Raw genomic sequence first — 19,837 nt, 5'->3', positions numbered from 1 at the left:
ATTTGAGGTCTTTTAGGGACCCCTGCTGGTTTCAGTCTAGCCAGATTCTACTTTGTGGGGTTATGAGTCAGCATGAAGCAAGGCACTAAATGTACAAGGCTGCCTAATGGCATTTTTACAAGCAAAGGTTCAAACCCAGCTCTGTCTCTTGCTTCTGGAATGTGCTTTGGCACATTCTGAGTCTTGGCTTGCTCATCTGTTAAATGAAGATACATACAGTATCAATTTACACTTGCTGTGTAATTGTGCAATTTACACTTGCTTGAGGCACGTACAAATGGATGTGGGAAGACCAATTAGGAGGCAGGTTTCCTAGGCAAGAGATGATGATATTTAGGACTAAGATGGTGACAGTGGAAATAAGAAGAGTATATGGACTGAAGAAAATTTCAGAGTGCAGAACCAGCAGGATTTGGTGACAACAGATATAGAAAGTGAGGTGTCTTGGGCAACCCAGACTTCCAAAATAGGAAAGACCCAAGGACCTTTACAGAGCTGAGGAATGAACAATTCAGCTTTTAAGAAGTTGTTGTGTACTACTTCTGTCAGTCTCTTATAGCTTTGGTTTATGTGAATTTCATCAGCTCTGTAGCCTGACCAACTGAATTAATGGTTTGCAAACTTGGGGGCCATGATATAAAAGTTGGAATATGACCAACATTCAGTTTCCAGGAAGGGCTTACAGAAGTGCCCATTTGTTTCTCTGTAAGTAAATTCCCAAGTTCCCTTTGAAGTCTCATACTTCTATTCTCCCTGATGCATCAAGTGTGCCAACTGGAGTCTCTGCACACTTTGGACCTCACTGATTTTGTTTCTCTTCCCTGAATTACACCCGCCGCCAAACCCTGTTCACAGTCTATTTAAATCTGATTTTAAAAGTCTGTGTACCCACTGATTTTTTTTTCCTGGTTGATTTTTTTTTCCAATTTATTTATTTTCAGAAAAACATTATTCATTATTTTTTCACCACACCCAGTGCTCCATGCAAGCCATGCCCTCTATAATACCCACCACCTGGTACCCCAACCTCCCATCCCCCCGCCACTTCAAACCCCTCAGATTGTTTTTCAGAGTCCATAGTCTCTCATGGTTCACCTCCCCTTCCAATTTACCCAAATTCCCTACTCCTCTCTAACGCCCCTTGTCCTCCATGCTATTTGTTATGCTCCACAAATAAGTGAAACCATATGATAATTGACTCTCTCTGCTTGACTTATTTCACTCAGAATAATCTCTTCCAGTCCCATCCATGTTGCTACAAAAGTTGGGTATTCATCCTTTCTGATGGAGGCATAATACTCCATAGTGTATATGGACGATGTGGTCCATGTACCCACTGATTTTTATAAATATTTTATTAATTTATTTGATAGAGAGATTGAGAGTTATAAGTAAAGAGAGAGAGAGAATCTGAAGCAGATTCTGCGCTGAGCACAAAGCCTGACAAGAGGCTCAATCCCACAATTGTTGAGATCATGACCTGAGCTGAAACCAAGAGGTGGTCACATAACTGAGCCACCCAGGTGCCCCTGTGCACCCAGTGATTTTGCTTGTTCTGTTCCTTAGCATACTTCCACACTCTATCTCATATACTCACCCATGATATTCTGAAAATGATAGCTAAAATTGTTTATTGCATACCAAGCACCATGATAGGCATCTTTAATGCATCTTATTTAATATTTATATATCTTTTTTATAAAGTTGATTCTATGGGCATCAAAATTTTCCAAATGAGAATGTGATTAAGAAAGTCTAAATCACTTTCCTAAGGCCACATGGATGGCCAGTGCCAATCTGTGCAAAAGACCCCATATTAGGCATATTCATTAATAATGCTTACAGAAAAGAAACTTTGATATCCACCAATCTTATTTGATGGAATCAATTAATGGAATGATATTATATAGCATAAGAAACAGTAAGTGTAAATGGAACCATTAAATTCCAGTTTAAGTTTAAGGCAAGATGGCAGAGGAATTTAGGACACCTAAATATCTTTGGGTCCCAGGAATTCAGCAAGTTATCAAACCATTCTGAACACCTACAAACAACAGAAGATCGAAGAAAAGAAGAGTAGCAATTCTAGGAACAGAAAACCGACCACTTTCTGGAAGGCAGGATGTGCAAAGAATGAATCTGATATGATAGATAGGAAAAGAGACCCCGGGGGTGGGGGGGAGTGGGCAGCCCCCAGCAAGTGGTAGAGCAGCAGAGCACAAAATCAGACCTTCTAGACGTCTGCTCCACTGAAGCTAAGCAGGGGAGAGGGAGTGTGCAGCCCTTGGGGGACAGTGTGGTCTCAGGACCCATGGGGTCACAGAAAGACTGGGGGTGTCTGAGTGTGGCAGAGCTCCCAGGTATCAGAGCACAGAAACCAGCTGCAGAGACAGAGCAAAGGCATACACTCTCAGCTCAGGATTACCTTAAACTGTGATACAAGGCACAGTGGGCCATTGCTCTTCAAGCAGGGACCCAACAAGCGGGAGATCCAGGGAGACTTACCTTTCTCCCCTGGGAGGAGCTGTGTGGCAGGAATCTGCTGGGTTTGGAGACTCGAAATGGGGCTGTATGCCTGAGAGAAAAATGCTTGGTCACAGGCCACGTGAGCTCAGAGCACAGCTGGAGACCAGGAAGACAGGAGTGACTGTGCACTGTTCTCCGAGGGCGCACTGAGGAGTGGGGCCCTGACCTCTCAGAACCTTTTTAAATTTTCATCTTTACAGTCATAATCCACACCTTTATCATGCTTACCTTTATTTTTGTGTATATATACAAGTTTTTCTTTCTTTAAAATTCAGGATCCAGTTTCTTATAACAGACCAAAATACACCCCAAAATCAAGTGTGTGGCTCTATTCTATTCACCAGTCTGAGATATAAAAATATATATGTATATATTTTTCTCCTCTCTTCTCCCCCCAGTTTTGGGTCTCTTCCGATTTGGTTGGTGTATATTTTTCTGGGATTGTTGCTACCCTTTTAGTATTTTGTTCTCTCATTTATTTATTCTTATCTGGATAAAATGACAAGGCAGAAAAACTCACCTCAAAACAACAACAACAACAACAACAATAAGAAGAAGTCCTGATGGCTAAGGACCTAATCAATATGGACATTAGTAAGATGTCAGAACTAGAGTTCAGGACGATGATTACCAAGGTGTTGGCTGGGCTCAAAAGAAGCTAAAAGATACTAGGGAATCCATTCCAGAGAAATAAAATACCTTTCTGGAGAAATAAAAGAACTAAAATCTAACCAAGTTGAAATTTAAAAAAGCTATTAATGAGATGCAATTTAAGGCGGGGGGGTGGGAGGTTGGGGTACCAGATGGTGGGTATTATAGAGGGCACGGCTTGCATGGAGCATTGGGTGTGGTGAAAAAATAATGAATACTGTTTTTCTGAAAATAAATAAATTGGGGGAAAAAAGGAGGCTCTTACTGCTAGGATAAATGAGGCAGAAGAGAGTATTAGTGATATAGAAGACCAAATGATGGAGAATAAAGAAGCACAGAAAAAGAGAGATAAACAACTACTAGAACATGAGGGGAGAATTTGAGAAATAAGTGATAGCTAAGACAAAACAACATTAGAATAACTGGGATCTCAGAAGAAGAAGAAATGGGGGGCAAAATGTATATTGGAGCAAATTATAGCAGAGAAGTTTCCCTAATTTGGTGAAGAAAACAAGCATAAAAATCCAGGAGGCACAGAGAACAACCCACCCCCCTAAAATCAATAAAAATAGGTCAAAACCCTGTCATCTAATAGTAAAACTTACAAGTCTCAGTGACGAAGAGAAAATCCTGAAAGCAGATCAGGAGAAGAGGTCTGTAACATACAGTGTTTGAAATATTAGATTGGCAGCACACCTATCCATAGAGACCCGGAAGGCCAGAAAGGACTGGCATGATATATTCCAAGCACTAAACAAGAAAAATATGCAGCCAAAAATACTATATCCATCTAGGCTGTCATTGAAAACAGGAGAGATAAAAAGCCTCCAGGACTTGCAAACACCAAACCAACCCTACAGGAAATATTGCAAGGGGTTCTCTAAACAAAGAGAGAGCCTAAAAGTAACAGACCAAAAAGTAACAGAGACAATATATAGTAACAGTCACCTTACAGGCAATACAACGGCACGAAATTCATATCTTCTAATAGTTACCCTGAATGTAAATGGGCTAAATGCCCCAATCAAAAGACACAGGGTATCAGAATGTATTTTTTAAAAAAAGGACCCGTCAATGTACTGTCTGCAAGAAACTCATTTTAGACCCAAAGACACCTCCAGATCTAAAGAGAGGGGGTGGAAAACAACTTACCATGTTAATGGATACCAAAAGAAAGCTGGGGTTGCAATCCTTGTATCAGATATATAAGATTTTAAGCCAAAGACTGTAATAAGACTGTAATAATAAGGACACTATATCATTCTTAAAGGGTCTGTCCAACAAGATCTAACAATTTTAAATATCTATGCCCCTAACGTGGGAGCAACCAATTATATAAACCAATTAATAACAAAATCAAAGAAACACATCAACAATAATACAGTAATAGTAGGAGACTTTAACTCCCCTCCCCTCACTGAAATGGACAGATCATGTAAGCAAAAGATCAACAAGGAAATAGAGGCTTTAAATAAAAGACCCACTGGACCAGATGGACATCACAGATATACTCAGAACATTCATTTCCAATGCAACAGAATACATGTGTATTCTTCTCTAGTGCACATGGAACATTCTCCAGAATAGAGCACATCCTGGGTTACAAATCAGGTCTCAACCGGTACCAAAAAATTGGGATCATTCCCTGCATATTTTCAGACCACAATGCTTTGGAACTAGAACTCAACCACAAGAGGAAAGTTGGAAAGAACTCAAATACATGGAGGCTAAAGAGCACCCTACTAAAGATTGAATGGGTCAACCAGGAAATGAAAGAAGAATTGAAAAAAATTCATGGAAACAAATGAAAATGAAAACACACTGTTCAAAATCTTTGGGACACTGCAAAGACAGTCCCGAGGGAAAGTATATAGCAATACAAACCTTTCTCAAGAAACAAGAAAGGTCTCAAAGGATCTGGAAAAAGAATATCAAGGAAAGCCTAAACCAAGCAGAAGAAGAGAAATAATAAAGATCAGAGTAAAAATCAATGAAATAGAAACCAAAAGAACAGTAGAATAGATCAATAAAACTAGGAGCTGGCTCTTTGAAAGAATTAATAAGATTGATAAATCCCTGGCCAGACTTAGCAAAAAGAAAAGGGAAAGGACCCAAATTAATAAAATCATGAGTGAAAGAGGAGAGATCACAACCAATACCAAAGAAATACAATTATAAGAACATATTATGAGCAAATATATGAGCAAATTTGACAATCTGGAAGAAATGGATGCATTTCTAGAGACATATAAACTACCAAAACTGAACCAGGAAGAAATAGAAAACCTGAACAAACCCATAATCAAAAATCATCAAAAATCTCCCAAGAAACAAGACCCCAGGGCCAGACAGCTTCATATGTGTATATATATATGTATATATATATATATATATACACACACACACACATATGTATATATGGTAAAATTGAAATTCATATATATCATATATACATATATAGAATTCATATATATAAACATATAACATATATATATATATAAATTTATATATATAAATTTATATATATAAATTTATATATATATAAATTCATATATATAAACATATAACATATATAGCATATATATAGCATATATATATGCACATATATATATATAAATTTATATATATAAATTTATATATATAAATTTATATATATATAAATTCATATATATAAACATATAACATATATAGCATATATATAGCATATAACATATAACATATATATATATATAAATTTATATATATAAATTTATATATATAAATTTATATATATATAAATTCATATATATAAACATATAACATATATAGCATATATATAGCATATATATGTTATATGTTTATATATATGAATTCTATATATGTATATATGATATATATGAATTTCAATTTTACCATATATACATATGTGTGTGTAATATATATATATGCTATATATGTTATATGTTTATATATATGAATTCTATATATGTATATATGATATATATGAATTTCAATTTTACCATATATACATATGTGTGTGTGTAATATATATATACATATGAAGCTGTCTGGCCCTGGGTACCAGGTGGTGGGTATTATAGAGGGCACAGCTTGCATGGAGCACTGGGTGTGGTGAAAAAATAATGAATACTGTTTTTCTGAAAATAAATAAATTGGGGGAAAAAACATATATATGATTTTATTTATTCATTTGACAGACAGAGATCACAAATAGGCAGAGAGGCAGGCAGAGAGAGAGAGAGAGAGAGAGGAAGAAGGAAGCAGGCTCCCCGCTGAGCAAAGAGCCTGATGTGGGGCTCGATCCCAGGACCCTGGGATCATGACCTGAGCTGAAGGCAGAGGCTTTAACCCAATGAGCCACCCAGGCACCCCTCTACCAAATATTTAAAAAAGAATTAATTCCTATTCTCCTGAAACTGTTCGAAAAAAATAGAAACAGAAGGAAAACTTCCATACCCATTTTATAAAGTCAGCATTACCTTGATCCCAAAGCCAGACAAAGACCCCATCAAAAAGAATTACAGACCAATACCCCTGATGAACATGGATGCAAAATTTCTCACCAAAATACTAGTCAATAGGATCCAACAGTACATTAAAAAGGATTATTCACCATGACTAAGTAAGATTATTCCTGGGTTGCAAGGTTGGTTCAACATCCACAAATCAATCAATGGGATACTCTACATTAATAAAAGAAAGAACAAGAACCAAATGATACTCTCAATATATTCTGAAAAAGCATTTGGCCAATGAAACATCCTTTCTTGATCAACTATTCACAGTATAGGGATAGAGGGTCCATACCTCAATATCATAAAAGCCATCTATGAAAAACCCATAGTGAATATCATTCTTGAGGGGGAGCTTTTCCACTAAGGTCAGGAACACAGCAGGGCTGTTCAATATCACCACTGCTATTCAACATAGTACTAGAAGTCCTAGCTTCAGCAATCAGACAACAAAAAGAAATAAAAGGCATCTGAATAAGCAAAGAAGAAGTCAAACTCTCACACATTGCAGATGATATGATACTTTATGTGAAAACCCAAAAGACTCCACTCCAAAACTTCTAGAACTCATACAGAAATTTAGTAAAGTGTTAGGATATAAATATAAATGCATAGAAATCAGTTGCATTTCTATAAACCAACAGGAAGACAGAAGAAAGAGAAATTAAGGAGTCCATCCCATTTATAATGCCACCTATGAGATACCTAGGAATAAACCTAAGCAAAGAGGCAAAGAATCTGTGCTCAGAAAACTGTAAAGCACTCATGAAAGAAATTGAGGAAGACACAAAGAAATGGAAAAATGTTCCATACTCACAGAACAAATATTGGAAGAACAAATATTGTAAATATGTCTAGGATACCTAGAGCAATCTACACATTTAATGCAATTCCTATAAAAATACCATCTACTTTTTTCAAAGAAATAGAACAAATAATCCTAAAATTTATATGGAACCAGAAAAGACCCTGAATAGCCAGCCAGAGGAATGTTGAAAAAGAAAGCCAAAGTTGGCAGCATCATGATTTCAGACTTCAAGCTCCATTACAAAGCTGTAATAATCAAGACAGTATGGTACTGGCACAAAAACAGACACATAGATCAATGAAACAGAAGAGAGAGCCCAGAAATGGACCCTCAACTCTATGGTCAACTAATCTTTGACAAAGGAGGAATGAATGTCCTATGGAAAAAAGACAATCTCTTCAACAAATGGTGTTGGAAAAATTGGACAGCCACATACAGAAGAATCAAACTGGAACATTTCCTTACACCACACATGAAAATAGACTCCAAATGGATGAAAGAACTCAATGTGAGAGAGGAATCTGTCAAAACCCTTGAGAACACAGGCACCAACCTCTTCCATCTCAGCTGTGGCAACTTCTTCCTAGAAACATTGCCAAAGGCAAGGGAAGCAAGGGCAAAAATGAGCCATTGGGACTTCATGAAGATCAAAAGCTTTTGCACAGCAAAGAGTCAACAAAACCAAAAGATAACTGATAGAATGGGAGAAGATATTTGCAAATACATATCAGATAAAGGGCTAGTATCCAAAATCTATAAGGAACTTATCAAACTCAACACCCAAAGAACAAATAATCCATTCAAGAAATGGGAAGAAGACATGAACAGACATTTCTGCAAAGAAGACATCAAAATGGCCAACAGACACAAGAAAAAGTGCTCAACATCACTCAGCATCAGGGTAATACAAATCAAAACCAAAGCGAGATACCACTTCACACCAGTCAGAATGGCTAAAATTAACAAGTCAGGAAATGACAGATGTTGGGAAGGATGCAGAGAAAAGGTAGTCCTCCTACAATGTTGGTGGGGATGCAAGCTGGTGCAGTCACTCTGGAAAACAGTATGGAAGGTCCTCAAAAAGTTGAAAATAGAGCTACCCCATGACCCAGCAACTGCACAACTGGGTATTTACCCTAAAGATACAAATGTAGTGATCGGAAGGGGACATGTTCACCTGAATGTTTATAGCAGCAATGTCCACAATAGCCAAACTATGGAAAGAACCTAGATGTCCATCAACAGATGAGTGTCTAAAGAAGATGTGATATCTATATATCTATATCTATTTATCTATCATCTGTCTATATACATACATACAAACATACACACACATACATATGGGAATACTATGCAGCCATCAGAAATACCCAAAATCTTGTCATTTGCAACAATGTGGATGAAACTAGTGGGTATTATGCTAAGCAAAATAAGTCAACTGGAGAAAGACAATTATCATATGCTCTCTCTGATATGCAGAATTTGAGAGTCAGGGTTGGAAGTCGTTGTGGGGAAGGGAGGGAAAGAGAGAAATAAGACAGGTCCAGGAAGGGAGACAAACCATAAAAGACTCTTAATCTCAGGAAACAAACTGAGGGTTGCTGGAGGGTGGGGAAGGGGGTATTGGGTGGCCAGGTTATGGACATTGGGGAGGGTATGTGCTATGGTGAGTGCTGTGAATTGTGTAAGACAGATGATTCACAGACCTGCACCCTTGAAGCAAATAATACATTATATGTTAATTAAAAATTCCAGTTTAATACTGTATCAAAACATTGATGGATAATGGACCAATGAATTTCTGGAACAGAGATATGATATTGACCAGTATCTCCTCAGGGCTCCTTCTATCAGGATGTATATGATAAATTTCTCTTCTAGTGTCTCCCATGAAAAGTATGTATGCTTCTTTCTGTCTACTAAGAGAAGCTTTGCAAACCTCCCATACACTCCTTTTTGCCTTTTCTCCCAAGAAGCTCAAGAGGTATAGATAATGTTCTCATTAGCCACCTATATTAGGTCCCTGGTATAATGATGACCTTTCTGCCACTAAGATTATTGAACTAACTAAAAATTTTAACTAAATATGTATACATATTCATACATACACCCGACATATATATACACATATACACACATGATTATATACACATGCCAAAATATTTATGTATATTATGTATATATACACATGTTGAATTTTCACATGCACACACAGACACACACACACTCATGTTAGCAATATCTTCATTCAAAAGGTACTTAGCAATGCTCACAAAGTTACCATACCTATTGCTTATTCCTCACAAAGACCCCAGTGAGCTTGGGAGGGCACACCTCATCCCCATATGACAGATGGGGAAACTGAAGGTTAGCAGACCAGTATTCAGTTTAGGTAGCTAAAAAACAGCAGAGTCAGTTTTTAAACCAATGGAAACCAGAGGTATCCCAAATTATTCACCATTTGGGGGCCAATTGAGCCAAACTTCATGGGGACCCTTGTCTTCCAAAGGGACCTGATGGAAGCAGAAACCCCTGCTTTATGGAAACTTAGGCTGCTACTTCCATGAACCTCTTTAGGACTTAGGGCTGGAGCCTTCATTGATGCCTCAAGACCCAGGCTGACAAGATTATCAGCTGTCAACATTTGGGTAACCTTCATTTCCTTTTCCAAATGAGTCTAAAGTATATTTGCATCAAAAAGGAAAATGTTCTTGGTCCCTTAGGTCTCATACTGTGATAATAAAATCTGTAGGAAATGTAAGTGAGTGGAAAAATAAATTAGCAACCTGGGAGAGCTCATTTTGGTATTTGTACAAGGTGACACTCAGGGAATTTCTCTGTTACTTGAAAAGAGAAGTTTGAGCCCCACCGGCCTTCAGTAGAAGTTCAGAACTTTCAAGAGCAGGTGCTAAGGCTCACCTGGTGGAATAGAGTCCAGAGGTAGGTACGCCCAAGGGGCTGGTTGATACCCAGGATCCAAGGATTGGGAAGGAGGACCAGGTAGGCTGATGGAGCATGAAACCTAGGCTCTGATGAAAGAACAGAACTGAGAAGAGCATTGACCAGGCCTAAATCCTCCAAAGTGGTTGTAGAAAGGTTTTGTTGATAACCCTGGATTCCAAATGTCCATTTCAATTCAATTCTCTGCTGTAACAGAGCGGATACAATCCAGAAACAGGTTCCTAAATAGGACTATGGCAACAAGTCAAAAAAAAAAAAAAAGGTATGTGGAGGTCTTTGGTTCACAGTTTTCTATTACAATCTGTATCAGCAATTGAGGGATGGGAGAGGTCTGAAATTTTCTGAGGCCTCTCAACCACACTGCATGGCAGACTTGGAAGAATGACTGCCTTTCATAGTGGAATAGTGTCACAGGGAATATTAGACTTTCTTTACCCTGTATCCATGGAGATAAAGAGAGAAAGCTCTTATTAAAGCCCTTTCTTCAGTATGAAGTAACTGAGATGCTATGAGATTATTGGGTGCTGATGGGATTTCAGGCCATCCATTTTACTGCTTCAAATGGAGTCACTTTGTTTGTGAGACCAGTCAGAAAGTAGCACAGATGATAATACTTTCTTAGTGTCTGGGATGCAGTAGATACTCAAGAATAGAAAGTTTTCAGGATCCATGATAGGGACTGCATAGGAGCTTAAAGAGTGCGTGTGGGTATTGTGGAAATTGGAAGGGTGGAAGGGAAAGCTTCATAATTGTGCATAATGTAGAAGTGTGGTGGTCATTAGGAGTGGTCTCAAATATCCCAGTTCACATCCTAGGCACATGGTTGGAAGGCACTGCCTCACTCTTTTTGAAGTTTAGCATGGCTACATGAATAGCTTTGGCCAATGGAATGTGAAAGTGCTATGGGTCATTTTGTGTAGAATTTGAGAACTAGTGTTTTATTTGCCATATTACTTTCTCTGCCTTGGTGATAGTGGAAACGTATGTCAAGATTGGCCTTCCATTAGCCTAGGTCTCCAAGTAACTATGATAAACAGAACCCTTCTGCTGACCCATTTTGGATACGTAGGAGTGAAAAAAAATTTTTTTTCTGATAATACACTGAGATTTCATGGTTGTTTGCTACTATAGCATAAATTAGTTTGTCCTAAGTCATATAGGAGTTTTCTTGTAAATTCCCTGACAGAACATCTAAGATCCAAGTCTTGAGATACCCTGTGTGATCTTCACTTTTTGAGCTTGGAACTCCCACGTCTTCTCATTCCATGGTTTACCTGACCTTTTCCCACATGACGCATGAGCAGTCACTAAAGCAGAAACAGAATCAGGAAATGGGATTGGGAGAAGTAAGATTACTCTCCAAAGACAAAATCAATTATGTCACAAGATTCAACAAGAAGAGAGGTCAGGCTTGGAACCATATGTGAAACATTAAACTAAGAAAAAGATAGCCTGAAATGGGGTTAGGAGGAAGTTAAGTCATGGGCGAGTCAAGGCAGTCAGCAGCTGCCACATAGACATGGTTCCTGAAGTCAGATAAGGATGCTCCAACTTTCCCTTCCTTCAGGAGAGGAGCTGCAGGAAATCAGCAAAAGGGAAAAGAACAAATATTACAACTGTGACACATGACTTATATGTATTGTCTCATTTACTCTTCCCAAATTTGGGGGAGGTAGGTCATTAATCACATCATACATCTTGGGATGTTAAGTAACAGCTCACGTTCACATCACTGGAACTGGCTATAATTCAAAGCCAAATCTGTCTGATGTCTACCTCTCAATTCTTTCCATCCCTCCATGCCACAGAGAATCAATCCATGTACAAATGTTCTTTTAATAGTGCTTGGACATAACTAAATATAGCTTCCAATATATTCAGAGACACAGAATTCTCTCTAACCCAGCTCTACCTAGATACCCCTAACTGTTATAATGTGATTACATTGCAAACATGAGGACCCATTCAAAATAGCATCTGGCTTCCGACTGCTCTCAAGAGGCAATTGAGTTCAGGAGCTGGAAGAGAAAGCGAGAGAACAAGAACAATCACCCCTCTACTTCCCACTTCTCTTATTTAGATCACCATTTGGCAAAAGCATCATTCAGGTTAAATATGCCCCTACATGATGAAAAAGATATGGCAAGGAAAGAGTTTTCCCTGCTACATAAACAGAATACGCACAACAGCCCTGCCCAAGAAAAGGTGGCTTCTGGTGGGTATTTGCATGAATTTGCCACACTTGTTTTGCATCCAACCGTTAATTATGGTCCTTTCAACTTCACAATCATGGCTAATGGTGGTGGGGATGCAGAGAACAGTAGATTCAGCAGACCTCATTCTGGGAAGAGTGGGGGAGAAAAACAATGCAAAACTGCACCCACCTGCTGTTTACAATTGAGACAGCTACTCTGGGTACCATTTGGAAGATCTGGAGGAAATCAAGGCTGCCCAGGAGCCTGGAGCTTGGGAAATGAGACAGCTGGGGAAAAGTCTTACTATTATGATGGAAGGCAGGTCTTTTAGGGCTCATCTGTCTATGGTGAAAATAGCTCAGAACCACATCTCATGCTACACTGGATAGGAATTCAGACTGTGCTGACACTTATTTGGTGCTTTTCAGAATTTGAGATCTTTCCCCATTTAATCCTCAAAGTGATTGTGTAAAGTGTATATTACCATTTTGATTTCATAAGTGAGGAAACTGATTCACAGAACACAAGAAACTGTTCATAATCTCATTCATTCATTCATCCAACAATAATCAGGTATCTACTATGAGTTATATATTGTACTCAATATGGAGAATATGGCAGCAAACAAAACAGAGCTGCTACCTCCTGGAGCTCTCAGTCTAAGGAGGGAGGCATGTACTATATAAAAACCAGTGAAATTAAAATATGCTTAATGTTACAAAGAAAACACACATTAATGTATGAGTAGTGGCATGGACAGCTCTTAGATAATATGACTGGAAAGCTCCTAGAGGGTGTGACATTGAAGATGAGGCCTGAAAAATGAGAAGGCGCTAGTTCTGCAAAGAATGAAGAAAATAGACACTCAGGTAGAATTACAGCTTGCATAAGCACCCCAAAGAGAGAAAAATAACTTGGAACGTTTGAGAAATAATGTTTTAGAAAATCGTTAAGAGAGGCAGAGTAGTGAAAATGTAGCAGGTGTGGTCTAACTATATCTGTAGCACAAGGCAGGTTCTGGGTACCCCTTTTTAAGGAGGGCATTGGGAAAATGGAGTATGTCTATGAGAGTATAGAATAAATAGGACTAAGGACTTACAGAAAATCATGTCATGTGAGAAACAAAAGCAACTGCATGTTAAAATATCAGAAAAAAATATATAGTGGAAAAAAGACAGTCTCTTCAATAAATGGTGCTGGGAAAACTGGGCAGCTATATGTAGAAAAATGAAACTCGACCATTCTCTTACACCGTACACAAAGATAAACTCAAAATGGATAAAAGACCTCAATGTGAGACAGGAATCCATCAGAATCCTAGAGGAGAACATAGGCAATAACCTCTTCAATATCAGCCACAGCAACTTCTTTCAAGATATGTCTCCAAAGGCAAAGGAAACAAAAGCCAAAATAAACTTCTGGGACTTCATCAAAATCAAAAGCTTCTGCACAGCAAAGGAAACAGTTAAGAAAACAAAGAGGCAACCCATGGAATGGGAGAAGATATTTGCAAATGACAGTACAGACAAAAGGTTGATATCCAGGATCTATAAAGAAGTCCTCAAACTCAACACACACAAATCAGACAATCATATCAAAAAATGGGCAGAAGATATGAACAGACACTTCTCCAATGAAGACATACAAATGGCTATCAGACACATGGAAAAATGTTCATCATCACTAGCCATCAGGGAGATTCAAATTAAGGCCACATTGAGATATCACCTTACACCAGTTAGAATGGCCAAAATTAGCAAGACAGGAAACAACATGTGTTGGAGGGGATGTGGAGAAAGGGGAATCCTCTTACACTGTTGGTGGGAATGCAAGTTGGTGCAGCCTCTTTGGAGAACAGTGTGGAGATTCCTCAAGAAATTAAAAATAGAACTTCCCTATGACCCTGCAATTGCACTACTGGGTATTTACCCCAAAGATACAGATGTCGTGAAAAGAAGGGCCATCTGTACCCCAATGTTTATAGCAGCAATGGCCATGGTCGCCAAACTGTGGAAAGAACCAAGATGCCCTTCAACGGATGAATGGATAAGGAAGATGTGGTCCATATACACTATGGAGTATTATGCCTCCATCAGAAAGGATGAATACCCAACTTTTGTAGCAACATGGACGGGACTGAAGGAGATTATGCTGAGTGAAATAAGTCAAGTAGAGAGAGTCAATTATCGTATGGTTTCACTTATTTGTGGAGCATAACAAATAGCATGGTGGACATGGAGGGTTAGGAGAAGGGAGTTGGGGGAAATTGGAAGGGGAGGTGAACCATGAGAGACTACGGTCTCTGAAAAACAATCTAAGGGGTTTTAAGTGGTGGGGGGGTGGGAGGTTGGAGGAACCAGGTGGTGGGTATTAGAGAGGGAACGGATTGCATGGGGCACTGGGTGTGGTACAAAACAATGAATACTGTTATGCTGAAAATTAAAAAAAATTTAAAAAAGTATCAATAAGAAACAACCTGGATGGCTAACATGGTAGTTGGTACTGTCATATTTTCTCCAATAGGCTGACATGGGAAAGAAAGATTTGATTTGTTCAAATCAATACAAGTGCACAGGAGTAGTGAGCTAAGGAAACCAAATTTGGCTTTACAGAAACAAGAAAGTTCTAATAAAGGAGTCAGCGCTTTCCCTCCAGAGTATTGCAGTGGTCATGCTGAGGCTCTATAATGCCCTGCCAAGAATGCTTTATTGGAGATTTCTTTGTTGGCTTCTCCTCTACATTAGATGACACTGCAAAATCATCCAATTCTAAAATGCTATAATAGATCTATAATACAGCTATGTCCAAAGCAATGGTTACAATATAGCTGATTCACAATAAGACTGGCACTGAGGATTCAGCACCAAGGACAGAGCACTGACAGACAGTGCTGCCCTTGTTTTCTTTCTGTAAGAAACCAGGGTATAGTTTTCTCAAAAACTTGGAAATGAGAGACTGGACTCTGAGGAACTAACTGAGGGTTTTGGAGGGGAGTAGGAGGTTGGGTGAGCCTGGTGGTGGGTATTGTGGAGGGCACGTATTGCATGGAGCACTGGGTGTGGTGCATACACAATGAATTCTGGAACACTGAAAAGAAATTTAAAAAATAAATAAAAAATTTTTTTAAAGTTGGAAATGGAGCTACCCTTATGAGCCAGCAATTGCACTACTGGGTATTTACCCAAAGATACAGATGTAGTGAAAAGAAGGGCCATATGCACCCCAGTGTTCATAGCAGCAATGTTCACAATAGCCACAATGTGGAAAGAGCCAAGATGCTCTTCAGCAGATGAATGGATAAAGAGGATGTGTTCCATATATACAATGAAATATTACTCAGCCATCACAAAGGATGAATACCCAACTTCTGCATCAACATGGATGGGACTGGGGGAGATTATGCTATGTGAAATAAGTCAAACAGAGAAAGACAATTATCACACAGTTTCCTTATTTGTGGAACATAAGTAATAATAGCATGGGGGACATTAGGAGAAGGAAGGGAAAAAATGAAGGAGGGGAAATCAGAGGGGGAGATGAACCATGAGAGTCTAGGGAGTCCAAGAAACAAACTGAGGGTTTTAGAGGGGAAGGAGTTGAGGGGACACGTTAGCCCAGTGATGGGTATTAAGGAGGGCATGGATTGCATGGAGCACTGGGTGTTATATGCAAACAATGAATCATGGAACACGACATCAAAAATTAATGATGTACTGTATAGTGTCTAACATAATTTTAAAAAAGGAAGAAAGAGTCAATGGGTAAGTGTGATTTTAATAATCTGATAAAAATTCCCAATAAAAGTGCCTGTCAACAACTCACACTTCATGGAAATGTCTGCAAGGATTCTGAGCACCATGGCTCATGATGCATATCATACTTGGGCTCTCCATAGTGTTTATAGGGTTGGATTATAATACTCCACATTTATATAGATTACTCTAGAGTTTACATAATGTCCTTATCCTCATCTTATTAATAGTCAACATAGATCTTACATCGACAGTTAATGAGTGAAACCACATTCGTAAATCTAATGACTAATTATTTGACACATTATTTTACTTATTTATTTTTAACAGCTCCACTACTAGAATGTAAACAGTATGAAGGCAGGGGTTTTTGTCTGTTTGGCCTACTGTTTTATTCTGGGCACTCAGGAGAAGTGCCCTTTTTTGATATATAGTATATGCTTCCTAGATATTTACTTAATATATTTAACTCTTTTTTAGCAGCTTACTTAAAGTCAAAGATACTAGGATTTTTTTTATGTAGGTAGTCTGATTGTAAAGTCTGGATATTTAGCCACTCTGCTAAATGAACTAATAAAACAAAACAAGACAATCCTTAATATGGGTGGCTCAGTGGGTTGGGCCGCTGCCTTCGGCTCGGGTCATGATCTCAGGGTCCTGGGATCGAGTCCCGCATCGGGCTCTCTGCTCAGCGGGGAGCCTGCTTCCTCCTCTCTCTCTCTGCCTGCCTCTCTGCCTACTTGTGATCTCTCTCTGTCAAATAAATAAATAACATCTTTAAAAAAAATATCCACAGAATAAATGTATCTGGACCCTAACATTTTTTTACGCTAAAAAAAAAAAAAATTGCAGATTAGGTTGGGAGTAATATAATTGATTGTATTGTAAATTATTCTACCTGGCCCACAAACACCCTGCAACAAATGGCCATTTTTACTTTACTTTGATTTGTTTTAATTTACTATGACTTTGCCCCATCCTTTGGTTTTAATCTTCTAGTGATATAGAAATATCTTGACCCAGAATATTTTTTCCTCTTTTATGAGCGGAACAAAGCACCACTTAAAAAAAAAAATCAAACCTAATGCTTTTGTCTTCTGGCTTGCTTTATAGTTGCCGATTTTCACATTTACTTATAGTTTCCTTTGCTTCTCCACCTTTTCTTTGTAGTCTGTTGTTTTCTAACTTTTTAAAGGATAGATTGGAAAGCTGCCTTTATGTTTAAAAAACTATACTTCTCAAAAATTCTCAGTATCAAAAACAGAGTAGAAGTTATTTATTCCATCCTGTCTAATGTGGAGTAATTGGCAGATTTTTATTCATACTCCACTCGTCAATCCTCCAGCTCCTCCTCAGTTTTTGTTAACATAACAGCAAATTACAGACCCAGATTACAAAGTTAATTCTTAATATTATACATTTTCTCCTTAAGTAATTATTTTTATGTTAACCATCTCTTTTTATAACATATTTATAGCAATAATTTAGCATTAACACTGTGTTGAATTAGTTTCCATGTTCACCGCAGGTCTTTTCATTCCATATATCTTTGTTCTAGATTTCCTTATTTTGATTCATTGCTTGGTCAATTGCTCTTTGAATGATTTATTAGAAGCAGGGCATGTGGGAGCCCCTGGATACTGAGAATGTCTTTCTGATGTATTTGCACAAGAACAACAACTTGGCTGATAAAGAATTTGTGGGTTATAACATTTTCTCTTCAAAAATCCTCCAGGCTTAACTGCATTGTCTGCTGCCCTTTCCGAGATGGAGGAATCTGAGAAGGGCCAGGCAGAGATCTGTTAGACTGAGAATGGCTTTTCTGCTCCTATGACCCTTTAGCTTAACTCTTTTTAGTAAAACTTAATACTGAATGCAGTAATTTGAAATACAGTGTGCAGCTTTTCCTTTGCCAGAAGAAAACACTATGCTGAGTGCCCAGCTCTCAACAACATTTCCTCTCTGTTCCTGTGAGGCCAATGGCACATTCAAGATCCCTGTCATAAGCATGCACCCAATCCCCTTAATTTTCTTCCTGCAAATCTTAGTTCCAGAACAGAAGCACACATAGTGTGGGATCAAAGGCGTAAGTAATTCAAGGACCCTTGTTCATCTCGAAGCAATAGCAGAAACTGCTTCCTAGATGAGGTAGCTTTGGGGTAGGATGGCTTTTTTTTCCCAAAGGCAAAACTCCGTGTCTTGAGGAGATAGTCCATTGTGTGATGTTTGGGAAGCAAAACTTCCCACAGTCCTCCTATGTCACCTGCTGTTCTACCAAGAGCCAACCATGCTTGTGTTCAGCAAATTCCTCCTGAGGTCCGTATCTCAATTTCTTGGGGGTTCTGCAGACTTGGTCTCTTGCTGGTTTTTTTTTTTTTTAAGAGTTTTGGTATCAATGTGACAGAGAGTGAATTGAGTGCAGCTGCTACTCTTCTTCACAGCATGCAAACCCAAAAGCACCTCTTGACATGTTGCCAAGAGCAGGGAAAGTCACACTTTCTTAGAGCTGTGCTCCACCAATAAACTGGCCAGTCTGGGATGCAGAGAACCAGGAACAAGATGGGCCCCCAGATGCTTTCTGCTCATCTTTATGTCTTCCTCCTCAATACATCAGAGTGTTTCGTGCAGAGGGAAGACCAGATGGACAGATGGAAGGCAGTCTGGCGGCTTCTCTTTGTAGTTTTAAACTCTCTGTGAGGAACGTTGCTTGAGCAAGTAATAAATGCAGAACTGAAATACCAATGTGGAATTTAAATGGCTATGTGGACATTTAAAATGTTAATTAGTTCCTCAATCCAGGTTTCTCGTAAGGTAATGACTTCCACTGACAGACTAAACTCTCCATCTTGGCCACCAGAGCCTACAGAGGCTACATACTTCAGCAGATCTTGCTTTTGTCTCAGCGTTTCCTTCTCCAGTGAGCTTCTCACTTCTCCAGAAATAATGTGAAACGTGGTACACACCAGATACCCCTATGTTACGAAAGCTCTTGGGGGGCACCTACTTTATAACCTTAATACGAATTATACAGCTTAGCATATGGCATTGTTTGTTATATATTTGTTGAATGAAATACAGCAATCTGAGATATGTCCACAAAAGTATTCTAGATAGAAAATACTTGTGTCATAAGAGGAACTAAAGATACTGAACTTTCAGGGATAAGATCAGATGGTACGTTTGAACAGAGGGGAGGTAGATGGTAAGAAAGATCTTAGGAACTAAAAGAATGCTGCCCAAGAAGGCAATTGCACTGGTTCTCCTGAGACCTCAGAGTCTGGACTAATGGCAATGCATAGAAGCCATAATAAGAGACATGCACAATAAAAGCTATAATAAGAGCAGCACAATAAAAGGACTTCTTAGAACTACAGCCACCCCAGAGATCAGTAAAGTTACCACGTAAAGGAGTAAGTTCTCTGTCACTGGAGT

General features: G+C 38.6%; 1 protein-coding gene across 4 annotated transcripts in view; it reads right to left on the bottom strand.

Annotated features, from left to right (window-relative positions):
• Positions 1–19,837, bottom strand: part of PTPRT (protein tyrosine phosphatase receptor type T) — an 804,817-nt gene that overhangs the window by 241,472 nt on the left and 543,508 nt on the right. The gene's annotated exons all lie outside the window — the stretch shown is intronic.

Source organism: Neovison vison, chromosome 8 (genome assembly GCF_020171115.1).
Source record: "Neovison vison isolate M4711 chromosome 8, ASM_NN_V1, whole genome shotgun sequence".
Classification (NCBI taxonomy): Eukaryota; Metazoa; Chordata; class Mammalia; order Carnivora; family Mustelidae; genus Neogale; species Neogale vison.
The sequence above is the reverse complement of the archived record's forward strand: the minus strand, read 5'-3'. Positions and strand labels throughout refer to the sequence as shown.